We start from the raw sequence: 12,171 nt of genomic DNA, 5'->3' as shown, positions 1-12,171 counted from the left end.
AATGCCAATGCCACTAGGGCTAAGTAGATATCTTAAATGAGTGGAACAATGACATTTAAGAAAGTCAATAATAGAGACTATGTGAACTGGAGTCCACATGACCTGTATAAATACATTCACATTTTGAAATTGCTACACTATGTGAGTTAAACAAATCAGGTAAAAGTTCAGCTGCATCCAGCCAAGCTTCCATTTTACAGCCTCTGGTTATGCTTTAGGAGGAAAGTAAACTAAAGGACAGGTAAGGTATCAGATGATCCAGAAGAGGTATTTTTCTGTTGTTTTCTGACTTAGACAAATAGATAAAAGTCCACATCTTTGTCCTCTTCCATTCTAGTCTTTTCTACTCTTGGATGGGAATACATACAGTTTTCTGGAGCTACGTGCAAATAGAGATTCTGTTCTATTTTGTAAAACAGTATAGATCTTAGTTGTTTTTGCCTTTCTTCCTCATTGGTGTGCTGCTTCTGTAGCTCCTGACTCAGCTTTTTTGTCCTTTTATGGGCCAGGCTTCTCTGTGGTTTCTACTCTTGTGTATGTTTTTATTACAGTGAGTACAAGAAAGACCACACTTTCATAGACTATAAAGAGTTATTACCTTTCTAGAGGGAAGTTTGGTAGTTTATGTCAAATGCACTATAAAAGGATATATCCTTTGACCTAGCAGTTTTGTCTAGGAATTTATTATAGTGACACCAGTGCCCAAATATATATACAATAATGTTTCTCTCTGTTGTTTAAGATAGGAAAAGATTGGAAACAAATGTCCCAAACTGGGGAATGATTAAATATTTTAAGTCATTATTTTTGGATGGTAGGATCTACAGTGATTTTATCCTAATTTTCTTTTTTATAAAATCTTTTCCAATTGTTGGAATTGTCACAGTGAGTACATATTGCCTGAATTGTTGGTAAGCAATAAAGTTATGTTGGGAAAGGGAAGATTGGAAAGGAAAGAAAGCCAGGGAAGAATAGCTAGCCATGATAGTACCCTACCGTTGTCTAAGACTTACCTTCTTTAAACAACAAGTACTTTTTAAATATCTGCTTCGTGCCTGAGATACATACCCCTGGTGAATAAAGTAAGTAGAAACATGTTACATTGTGAACTCCTTATTATATAAAGCTATAGCACCCTCTATAAAGATAATTAACTTTAAGTGACATTTTAGTTCAAGATATCAACCTTTGTTAAGGTTGTCATAGTGAAAATAAGTCATTATAGTAATGAGTCTTTAAGATTTTTACATACAGAGATTGACTATAATCTACCACATTGCATTTGAATGTTTAATCACTATTTTTTTGGGAGTAAACCAGGATGGGCACCTGCATAGCTTTAAAAAACATATTCAGTGTTGTAGTGTAATACCAACTATAGAAAGAATATAACATTTTTGTTATTTATTAGAAGAGGACATTGACTTTTAAAGATTGAGAAACATAAGTGAACACAGCAAGAATGATTTAGAGGAAACATAATAAAGACTTTTAATAAAAAATTTTAACTCAATATAATGTTGAAATGTTTTGAAAGTCTTGCCAGATAAAGCTATATAAACATGAAGCTCAGTGTTTCATTTTAACAGTTGAGCTTCTTTGAATGCAATTTTCAGAATAAAAATATTTTTAAAAATTGTACAAAAAAGTGAAAGAGGGACTGGGAAATTGCATATGTATTTGCAAAACGATGTTCCTACGTTTGGTCAGAAAGAAACCTTGCATTTATCCACAGCTTTTCACCCACCTATGGCACATAGGTGAATTTACCTGTATATATGTAGAGAAAATATCCAATTTTGTTCTTGGAGCTATTCTAAGAATTAAATTCAGATTTATCTTTTTAGTTCACAAACTATCTGGGTATAGTATCTGTCATACTTGTCATTCAGAAACCATCTACTGAGCCAAAAAGAATTATATGATTATTTTTATCTCTTAGAATACTCCATTGAAATCGCACCCCTGAAAACCATCTTCTTACTAGGATATGACATGTCAGTTTTTTTCCCTAAGTGGCATTTCCTGTACCTTAAATCTTCATTAAGTGTCTGAAATTTGAATCAGTTCATGTAGGTCAGCATTTTCCACAGTAAATATTTTGTAACATTAACTAGGTGAGAAAGTCATGTAAAAAGGATTCTGTGTTTAAAGAACTTGTAGTTTCTGATTATATCCTCCTCTTAAATTGACATTTCACTTTAATATACTCAAGATAGGGAGGCTTTAGGAATTTGTTTAATCCTGCATTTATAAACATTTGAACATCAAATTTCCCCCATTCTTTGAAGTAGTGAAAACAGACAGTGGGAAAAAATGGAGATGTCAAAGAATGGTTTACTAGAGGGCCCACTGGGTGAGGGGGAAAATTATTTATATTATTATAAAACATATTTATTATATTATAACTTATATTTATCTTGTTTGGCACCTTATAAAAGAAAGAAATTGAGCTTTAGAAATACTATGTAGATTGACCCTGGCATCTTTTTGCAGCCCATGTGCTAATCGGTCATTTTTCAGCAGAAGAGTGGAAATGGGACAGGACAGAGGGGTTGAGCGTTGTGCCTTCATGTTTTCATTTGCTTTTAGCTTTTTAGCATTGGTGCTCAATTCAGAGGTTTACAGATTATAGTATCTATTATTAACTAAACTCAGTCTCAATAAATGAACAAATGGCTTTAAAAGATTTCTGCAGAGAAACTGTCAATTAGAGATAATACTAATAAACCAAACATGTGAACAAGAAAGTGAAAAAACTGAACTTCTCTTGCTTCTAAAAATGGTTTATCAGCCAATCTTTGAGGTGACAAACAGTGATGACGTAATCAGATCTGAAAAGAACTTGGCCCTTCCAAAAAGGAAATTATCAGTATCATTTTAAATATGGCTTGTCATGCCCTGTCTTTAATGATGACTCAGTTAGTGTCTATGGTGGAATCAAAAACAACTCTAGATATTCCAAGCAGAAAAGAATGTAATGTAGGGAGCTGGTTACAAATGATTTATGAATATCAAATGGATGGGCTGAAGTTGCAAAAGGGAGAAGAGATCAGGAAGCTGCTGCGGAGGTGCTCCTGCAATACAAAAAAGAGAAGAAAAATCTCCCTCCCTCCCAATTTCATTCTCCTATTGGCAGAACCCCAGCTGGAAACCCTCTAGCAAGGGAATCTTGGAAATGTAGCCTGCAGATCTCCTGCCGTCCTGCCCTTAACACCAAGGCTAGAGCTGAAGACTTGTTGCAAAATAACTGGCGAAGTGACCCTTGACCTTTGTGGGTGTTGTACCTTGTTATATTAGCTATTGCTGATACAAAGCTATCGCAGTGTGCAATGCATTTAAAAACTAAGCACACAGAACATGAAGACAAATCATGATATTTTGAGAGCAAAACGTAAAGGTATTTTGTAGTTTTGACAAAACTTACTCTTAAAATTATGTACATTCTTTCATCCCCTGAAAATATTTTATCTTGTGTATGCTTCTAGTGTCTATTTATAAATATAGTAGGTACATTTGTCCAGTTTATAAAGAGATATATACGTAGTTCATGCTTTAAGTTTTTTGCTCACAGAGGTGTATAATCAAAGTATAGAGTCAGCTGATGCGTAAGGTTCTTTGCAACTCCCTCCAACTTTGATTCCAAGTAAGGGTGACTCTGTATGTGTGTTCTGGTTGACTTTGTGAACATCGTATCTAGCCTATGTAAATTTCATAGCATTCTTTTATGTATTCCATGGCCTCTTATAACCTTTCTCATAAGGAATTCCTTCTCTTCTCATAAGGAATCCTGTCCTCTGTTGTCTAGACATTTGTTTTCAATGTTGCTGTATGCTAGAATCACCTGGGAAGCTTTTAAAGCAGAAAAATAGGCCAGGTGCAGTGGCTCATGCCTGTAATCCCAGCATTAGGGAGGCCGAGGCAGGTGGATTACCTGAGGGCGTAAGTTCGAGACCAGCCTGACCAACCTGGTGAAACCCCATGTCTACTAAAACTACAAAATTAGCCGGGTATGGTGGCACATGCCTATAATCCCAGCTACTTGGGAGGCTGAGGCAGGAGAATTGCTTGAACCCAGGAGGCAGAGGTTGCAGTGAGCCAAGGTCGCGCCTCTGCACTCTAGCCTGGACAACAAGAGCGAAACTCCATCTCAAAAAGAAGAAAAAAAAAAAATACCCTCAGAAATTGATTTGGTTAATCTAATGGGGAGGCCAGCCATCTTAAGTTTTTAAACTTCTTGGGTAATTCTAGTATACAGCCACTGATCCAAAGAGATGAGAACTTTTTATAGTTCTGCCATCTCCTGTTTAGGGTGGGGTGTTTAATAATGGTACTTGGGAGGAAACCTCTTTCTAGCAAACCTAGAACTTTTAAAAGGAATTAATATTTTCTTATTTTTGTTAGAATTTCTGCCCCACAATTTGAAAAAATAAGTTTTCTCTCTCTCTCTCTCTCTTTTTTTTTTTAATTTCTGGTAAAAGCTCTTGGCCAGAAAGAACTTGAAAACCTTAACTATGCTCAGATGGGTAAGAGAGAAAAAAGAAAAGCTTACCTAGTAAACTGGTAAGTTGAGGTAAAGCCCCAGGAACTAGAAAGGAAATTCATTTGTATGCATATATACTCTATTTCCTTCAGTGTGGCAGCCGACTGTTAGTCTGCGGAACTAAGATTTGGGGTTTGAGTGGTTAATCTTTTAAAGTTCTATACATACATTTGAATTTTCCTGAATAAAAAGGATGTTTGTAGGACTGTATCATTAGGGCTTTTCAGTAATATTTGCCTGTTATAATATATAGTATAAGTATACTACATGCTTTTTCCGTTTGAATTTGCACACAAAGGACTGACCAATTCTAAAGAAATAATTTCCTCCCAAGAGATAATGACACACTAGGCAGAAATAGAAGCATTAGTTGAGGGGAGGGGGAATAATCTCTCATAGGGATTTAACATGCAGAACCATGATATTCACAGCTGTCATGCTCACTTCAAAAGTTAAAAGCCTTTACAAAGACTGCCTTGACAAAACAAAGTATTTCTGCAAACAATAATCTTGAAATTTATAGATGTCTGTATTATAAATTTTAATTGGTAGTGGGTGGCATTTATAATTTTAGTCAGTGATTACAGTTTCAGTAATGACGGTTGAACATCTATATACCACATCCACAAAGGATTTTCAACATTTGGTTGCATTTTAGTCAAGAATAGACTGGTGTAGTTGCTCACGCCTGTAATCCCAGCGCTTTCCGAGGCTGAGGCGGGTGGATCACTTGAGTTTGAGACCAGCCTTGAGTTTCAGACCAGCCTGGGCAGTATAGCCAGACCTAGCTCTTCAAAAAAAATTTTTTAATTGGCTGGGTCTGGTGGCATGTCACTGTTGAAACCAACCTGGCCAACATGGTGAAACCTGTCTCTAATAAAAATACAAAAATTAGCCAGGTAATCTCAGATTGCACACACCTGTAATCTCAGCTATTCAAGAGGCTGAGGCAGGAGGATCACTTGAACATGGGAGGCAGAGGCTGCGGTGAGGTTAGATTGCACCACTGCACTCCAGCCTGGGCATTAGAGTGAGACCCCATCTCAAAAAAAAAAAAGGTTGGGGGGCCAGGCGCGGTGGCTCAAGCCAATAATCCCAGCACTTTGGGAAGTCGTGGTGGGCGGATCATGAGGTCAGGAGATCAAGACCATCTTGGCTAACATGGTGAAACCCTTTCTCTACTAAAAATACAAAAAATTAGCCAGGTGTGGTGGCACGCGTCTGTAGTCCCAGCTACTTGGGAGGCTGAGGCAGGATAATCACTTGAACCTGGGAGGCTGAAGTTGCAGAGAGCCAAGATTGCACCACTGCACTCCAGCCTGGGCGACAAAGCAAGACTCCATCTCAAAAAAAAAAACAATAATTTGTGTTCTGTTGTGAAAATTAATTGTATATGATGGATATTTTGGTAAAAATTTGTAACTGAAGACTAAAGTGCCTTCTGAATTGACATTTATTTCTGTACAGTCAGTTGCACAGTGGTCTGTGATCATTGGATAGAAGATTGGTAATTAAAATTCACACAATATAAAAGCTGTTTCTACTCCAGTCTTACTAAGATTTTTAGTGGCTGCCAACAAGTTAGATATCTGACTGCTTTAATATCATTTCCTTACAGTGCCTGAGCTCCACTGAGAAACAAAATGCCCAAAAGGCAAAGAGCTAAAAAGAGAAGAAATAACATTATCTCAAAACTGCAATCTTCTCCTAAAGAGAATAGTTCATATCATTGGTAGTTTATTTGTACAGTTAAGTTTATTTGTAGTGTCAAGTTGTGAATATAGTATTAAGATTATCATTTCTGCACTGTTTAATTTTAAAAAATTACCTCAGTGACCTTGGTTTTGTCCTAACTATAAGTTTATTAACAACTTAATGGCCATGGAAATCATTTAAATCCCCTTTGATAATTACACATACTCTGAAACTACTTATCTGATACCACAGAGCAGAATTTGGGTTATGAGCCTATCTTAGACATTATCAAAAAAAAATTTAATGGCTGGGTGCAGTGGGTCGTGCCTGTAATTCTAGCACTTTAGGATGTCAAGGTTAGAAGATCACTTGAAGCCAGGAGTTTGAGACCAGCCTGGGCAGTATAGCCAGACCCTGTCTCTTCAAAAAAATTTTTTTAATTGGCTGGGTTTGGTGTCATACCCCTGTAGTTCCAGCTAGTTGGGAGGCTGAGGCAGGAGAATAATTTGATCCCAGGAGGTTGAGGCTGCAATGAGCTATGATCACACCACTGCACTCTAGCCTGGGCGACAGAGTGAGATCCTATCTCTAAAATTAATTAGTTAACTAATTAAATTAAAACAATAATATTTTTGTAGTACAGTATTAGTTAAATCTGTATTTTATTTTTGAGACAGGGTGTCACTCCGTTGCCCAGACTGGAGTGCATTGGTGCATTCTGAGCTCACTGCAGCTCCTGTCTCCTGGGCTCAAGTGATCCTCCCACTTCAGCCTCCCAAAGAGCTGGGACTACAGGTGAGTGCCACCACGCCTGGCTAATTTTTGTAATTTTTGTAGAGGCTGGGTTTTGCCATGTTGCCCAGGCTGATCTTGAACTCCTGAGCTCAAGCAATCCACCCACCCTGGCCTCCCAAAGTGCTGGGATTACAGGTGTGAGCCACTGCGCCTGGCCTAATCTTTATTTTGTTATTTATTTATTTTCTTAGAGACAGAATCTCACTCTGTCGCCTAGGCTGGAGTGCATGAGTGGTATGCTCATAGCTCATTACAACCTCAACTTCTTGGGCTCAAGTAATCCTCCTGCCTTAGCCTCCTGAGTAGCTGGAACTACAGGCTTGTTCATGGCTAATTTTGTAGCAATGGGTCTCACTTTATTGCCCAGGCTAGTCTCAAACTCTTGGTCTCAAGTGATCCTCCCATCTTGGCCTGGCAGAGCACTGGGATTACAGGTGTGAGCCACCATGCGTGGCCATAAATTTTGTTTTAAAACAATCTTCTATAAATTATCCCATAGTTAAACAGGCCCTGAGGACATTAAAGAGATGTTCCGTTTTTATTTATTTATTTTTATTTATTTATCTATTTTTGAGATGGAGTCTTGCTCTGTTGCCCAGGCTGGAGTGCAGTGGAGCGATCTCGGCTCACTTCAAGCCCCACCTCCTGGGTTCACGCCATTCTCCTGCCTCAGCCTCCCGAGTAGCTGGGACTACAGGCACCTGCCACCACACCCAGCTATATAAAATAAAAACCCGGCCCTGTTTTTATTTTTAAATAAATTTAAATAAATGTGGGATTAATTTTAAAGTACTTAAATTTCTCTAATAAGAATGTTTCTGGCCGGGCGCGGTGGCTCAAGCCTGTAGTCCCAGCACTTTGGGAGGCCGAGACGGGCGGATCACGAGGTCAGGAGATCGAGACCATCCTGGCTAACACGATGAAACCCCGTCTCTACTAAAAAAATACAAAAAACTAGCCGGGCACGGTGGCAGGCGCCTGTAGTCCCAACTGCTCGGGAGGCTGAGGCAGGAGAATGGCATAAACCCGGGAGGCGGAGCTTGCAGTGAGCTGAGATCCGGCCACTGCACTCCAGCCTGGGCGGTAGAGCGAGACTCCGTCTCAAAAAAAAAAAAAAAAAAAAAAAAAAAAAGAATGTTTCTGTTTTGTTATTGCTATCGTCGTTTTGTATGTCTGAGTTTTCAGACTACTTTTTTTTTTTTTTTTTTTGAGACAGAGTCTTGCTCTGTCACCAAGACTGGAGCGCAGTGGCGCGATCTCGGCTCTCTGCAGGCTCCGCCTCCCGGGTTCACACCATTCTCCTGCCTTAGCCTCCCAAGTAGATAGGACTACAGGTCCCCGCCACCATGCCCGGCTAATTTTTTGTATTTTTAGTAGAGACAGGGTTTTACCGTGTTAGCCAGGATGGTCTCGATCTCCTGACCTTGTGATCCACCCACCTCGGCCTCCCCAAGTGCTGGGATTACAGGCCTGAGCCACCACGCCCAGCCTTCAGACTACATTTTTAAGAGTTTTTGTTTACTACAGATTGTATCGTCAGGGTACCTTGAAACTATGCTTCTGCGTGGCTATCCTCAAGCTCTGGGCTCGAATAAACTGTATAGTTATTTTCTGAATCTCATTACTTAAGATTGACATATACCTGTCAAGGACAGTAACTACCATGGTTTCCAGTGCTTTGATGATACCAAACACCTTGCATCTGAGGTTTTATGTTGTTGGAGCATTCATTGTATCCCTGGGGATTGCAGCTCTCTCTAAGTTTGCTGTGGTGAACCAAGAAATAAGGCATATGCAGATTTCTGCAGAAATTAGGATTCCATGAAAGATATTGGCCGGGCGCGGTGGCTCAAGCCTGTAATCCCAGCACTTTGGGAGGCCGAGGCGGGTGGATCACGAGGTCAGGAGATCGAGACCATCCTGGCTAACATGGTGAAACCCCGTCTCTACTAAAAATACAAAAAACTAGCCGGGCGTGGTGGCGGGCGCCTGTAGTCCCAGCTACTTGGGAGGCTGAGGCGGGAGAATGGCGTGAACCCGGGAGGCGGAGCTTGCAGTGAGCCGAGATCATGCCACTGCACTCCAGCCTGGGAGACACAGCGAGACTCCGTCTCAAAAAAAAAAAAAGAAAGATATTGAGGCCATGAGGAAGGCTGGTATCTTTGAGTGCAAAGTGGTTTGGGAATATAAAAAATTTGCTTGGATTGAATCACATGGAAGTTTGTCACTGACTTGTGTTCGGGAACTATGAAACATGAATATGTAGGCTGAGAAAGAGTTTATCTTGATAAGTAAACAATTAAGAAATATTTTGGAGTGTAAAAAAAAAAAAGTTTTTGTTTACTAGGCAAGTGTAGAGGTAGGCTGCAGTACCCCCAGGAATTAAACCAGTGATGTACATGGTTAGCACAGAAAGATAAGCATGTATTTTTAGTCTGTTTTTCTAGTTTTAACATTAACTTCAATTTGAGATTGAAGCGTGTAAACCAATATTTTTTTTCTTTTTTTTTTTTTTGAGACAGAATCACTCTGTTGCTAAGACTGGAGTGTAGTGGCACAATCTTGGCTTACTGCAACCTCCATCTCCTGGGTTCAAGCGATTCTGCTGCCTCAGCCTCAGAATCTGTAGCTGGGAATACAGGCGTGTGCCACCACGCCCAGCTAATTTTTTTGTATTTTTAGCAGAGACTTGGCCATGCTGGTCTTGAACTCCTGACCTCAAACAATCCGCCTGCTTTGTCCTCCCAAAGTGCTGGGATTATAGGAGTGAGCCATCGCGCCTGGCCCCGTGATTTTTTGAAAAATCTGGGTAGAATTCGGTAATTTTCTTACTATTCATTAACATTACTAATTACAACTTAATCTGACCCTTACTCTTATCCCTAGTATTGATTTTAAAGTTCTTTTCTAATTCTTAATTTTTACCTTTGATTCAGGTCCTCTTGCATCTGACATGTGACTCTGGGTTGGGACAATTTGACAACAACATTTAAAAAGTTTTCTCTCCACAGCCAACTAGAATGTGTGCCCTCTGTAAAGTAGGTCATCTTACTTTACCAGTGGGCTTATTTGAAAACATTTTTCTTGTTAAACTTCCTAGCTTCTCCAGTGATTTTACACAACAGCCTACTGAAGGTAGAAACAGTATATCATCAGTTCTCTTTGCTATTTCCTGAATTTAACTTGAGACTGAGGCCAGGCATGGTGGGTCGTGCCTGTAATCCCAGCACTTTGGGAGACTGAGGCGGGCGGATCACGAGGTTAGGAGTTCAAGACCAGCCTGACCAACATAGTGAAACCCCGTCTCTACTAAAAATACAAAAATTAGCCAGGCATGGTCGGGCACACCTGTAATCCCAGCTACTCCGGAGGCTGAGGCAGGAGAATGGCTTGAACTGAGGAGGTGGAGGTTGTGGTGAGCCGAGATTGCACCACTGCACTCCAGTCTGGGCAACAGAGCAAGATTCCATCTCAAAAAAAAAAAAAAAATTTGAAACTGGCTGGATTTCAGTCTTCCCCAACAATACAATCTATGTCATTCATTTGCATTTTTTTTCAGCATGATGATCTTGTCCTAGGTAGCTCTTTGTCCATTACTGCATTTAAAACGTTCAAGGCCCTCCCCTCTCTAATCATTGTAATCCATTTAAAGCCATTTTAGAAAGAGAAGGCTGTCTTACTGTCTCCATATCTTAGCATACCCATATCTCAGCACAATGCCTAGCATATCGTCATGCTTAATCTGCTGAAGCTCAGTGGAATTGGAGTTTTATTCCCAGTTCGTACATATCATAAAATGAAGATCGAGTCCTTTCCCTTTGTCTCACTCCTACCTTTATTTAACTAAAAAGTAGATACTCAAGGTTGTCAGAGTTACCTTTTACCACTAATTTGACAGTCTCTCATAAGATGTATTTTTAGTTTTAATATCAATAAATCAGTAGAAACTAAATGTTATCCTTTATAACAAATCCTTATTGTTAAAATAGAGTAAGCCTAACTACCTGAGGCTGAAATTTATGGAACAATTTATTTGTAAGTTTTGAAATGTATTTCATTGTTTTTGAAGCTAGTCCCCAGATTATAATTATTCCAGCTGACACACAGGACATTATTCTCTGGCAGTTTCCACCCAGCCTATTGATGCTTTCTTCACCAGGTTGGCCCCTTCAACAAGTTTCTGATGGTTTATACAAGTGAAGTGTTCCTAAAAACAAACAAATGTCTCAATTAACTAAGTAATTGAACAGAACTTGCATATTTTCAGTAAAAAGAGTAATATTTTACAAATGAACAGTTCCAGGATGGTAACAGTAGGAGGGAACTTCTTCATTGTGTTAGTACCACTGCTTTCTAAGCTGGCATGCATGGAGGTACACAAAACTACAGGATAAACATAACACATGGTCCTGACGTGTCATTTTTATTTGGACAGGAGATACTCTGTTTTTTATTTCCATGTTAAAAATAAAGATGTATTATACAGGTGAATTTAGAGGTCACATGAAGTTTTAAATGGGAATTTCAGAAAAATGTTTTGCTTGTGCCTGAGGTGATAAGTATATACTTACTCCTTTCTCTTGTTAAACTAACTTTATTGTATGGGAAGAGAAACAGGTTCAAGGAGGTTGCACAGGGTCAGGATGAGAAAAGGTCCATGTCCTTTCCTTTTTACCAATGCTTCCCGAACTTTTCACTCTGTAAAGAACCTGTTCTATGATCTGCCTGCCTCCAAGAACCCCACGTTTGAAAGATGTGACCTACGACACTGAATCTGTTCAATAAACTGTTTTACTGTTAATCAAAAACAAAAGAACTACAAGTTAGAGTTTTCGATCAACACAAGCTAACCAGTTAACCACACTGAATTGATATAATTTTGGCAAAAGGCCTTTTTGGGGGGAAATGGGCACATTACACGTTACATAAAACTTGAGGGGATAATGAAAGTGACTGGAATTATTACTAATTTAGAGCCTTAAAGATATGGGGACCCCTAGGAGTAACAGGTCCCAGGTTCTGAACTACTGTTCAGAGGCCTGCTGCCTCGAAACTTAAAATCTAGTCATTAATGAATGACTAAAAAGAGAATGCCTGGGCAAGTGTGGTGTCTCACACCTGATATCCCGACACTTTGG

The 12,171-nt window shown here is 39.3% G+C and overlaps 1 protein-coding gene across 1 annotated transcript in view; it reads left to right on the top strand.

Annotated features, from left to right (window-relative positions):
- LOC105491696 (general transcription factor IIF subunit 2) overlaps positions 1-12,171 on the top strand; it is a 170,120-nt gene that overhangs the window by 138,273 nt on the left and 19,676 nt on the right. The gene's annotated exons all lie outside the window — the stretch shown is intronic.

Source organism: Macaca nemestrina, chromosome 16 (assembly GCF_043159975.1).
Source record: "Macaca nemestrina isolate mMacNem1 chromosome 16, mMacNem.hap1, whole genome shotgun sequence".
Taxonomy (NCBI): Eukaryota; Metazoa; Chordata; class Mammalia; order Primates; family Cercopithecidae; genus Macaca; species Macaca nemestrina.
Note: the sequence above shows the minus strand (reverse complement) of the source record. Positions and strands in the feature narration are given on the sequence as shown.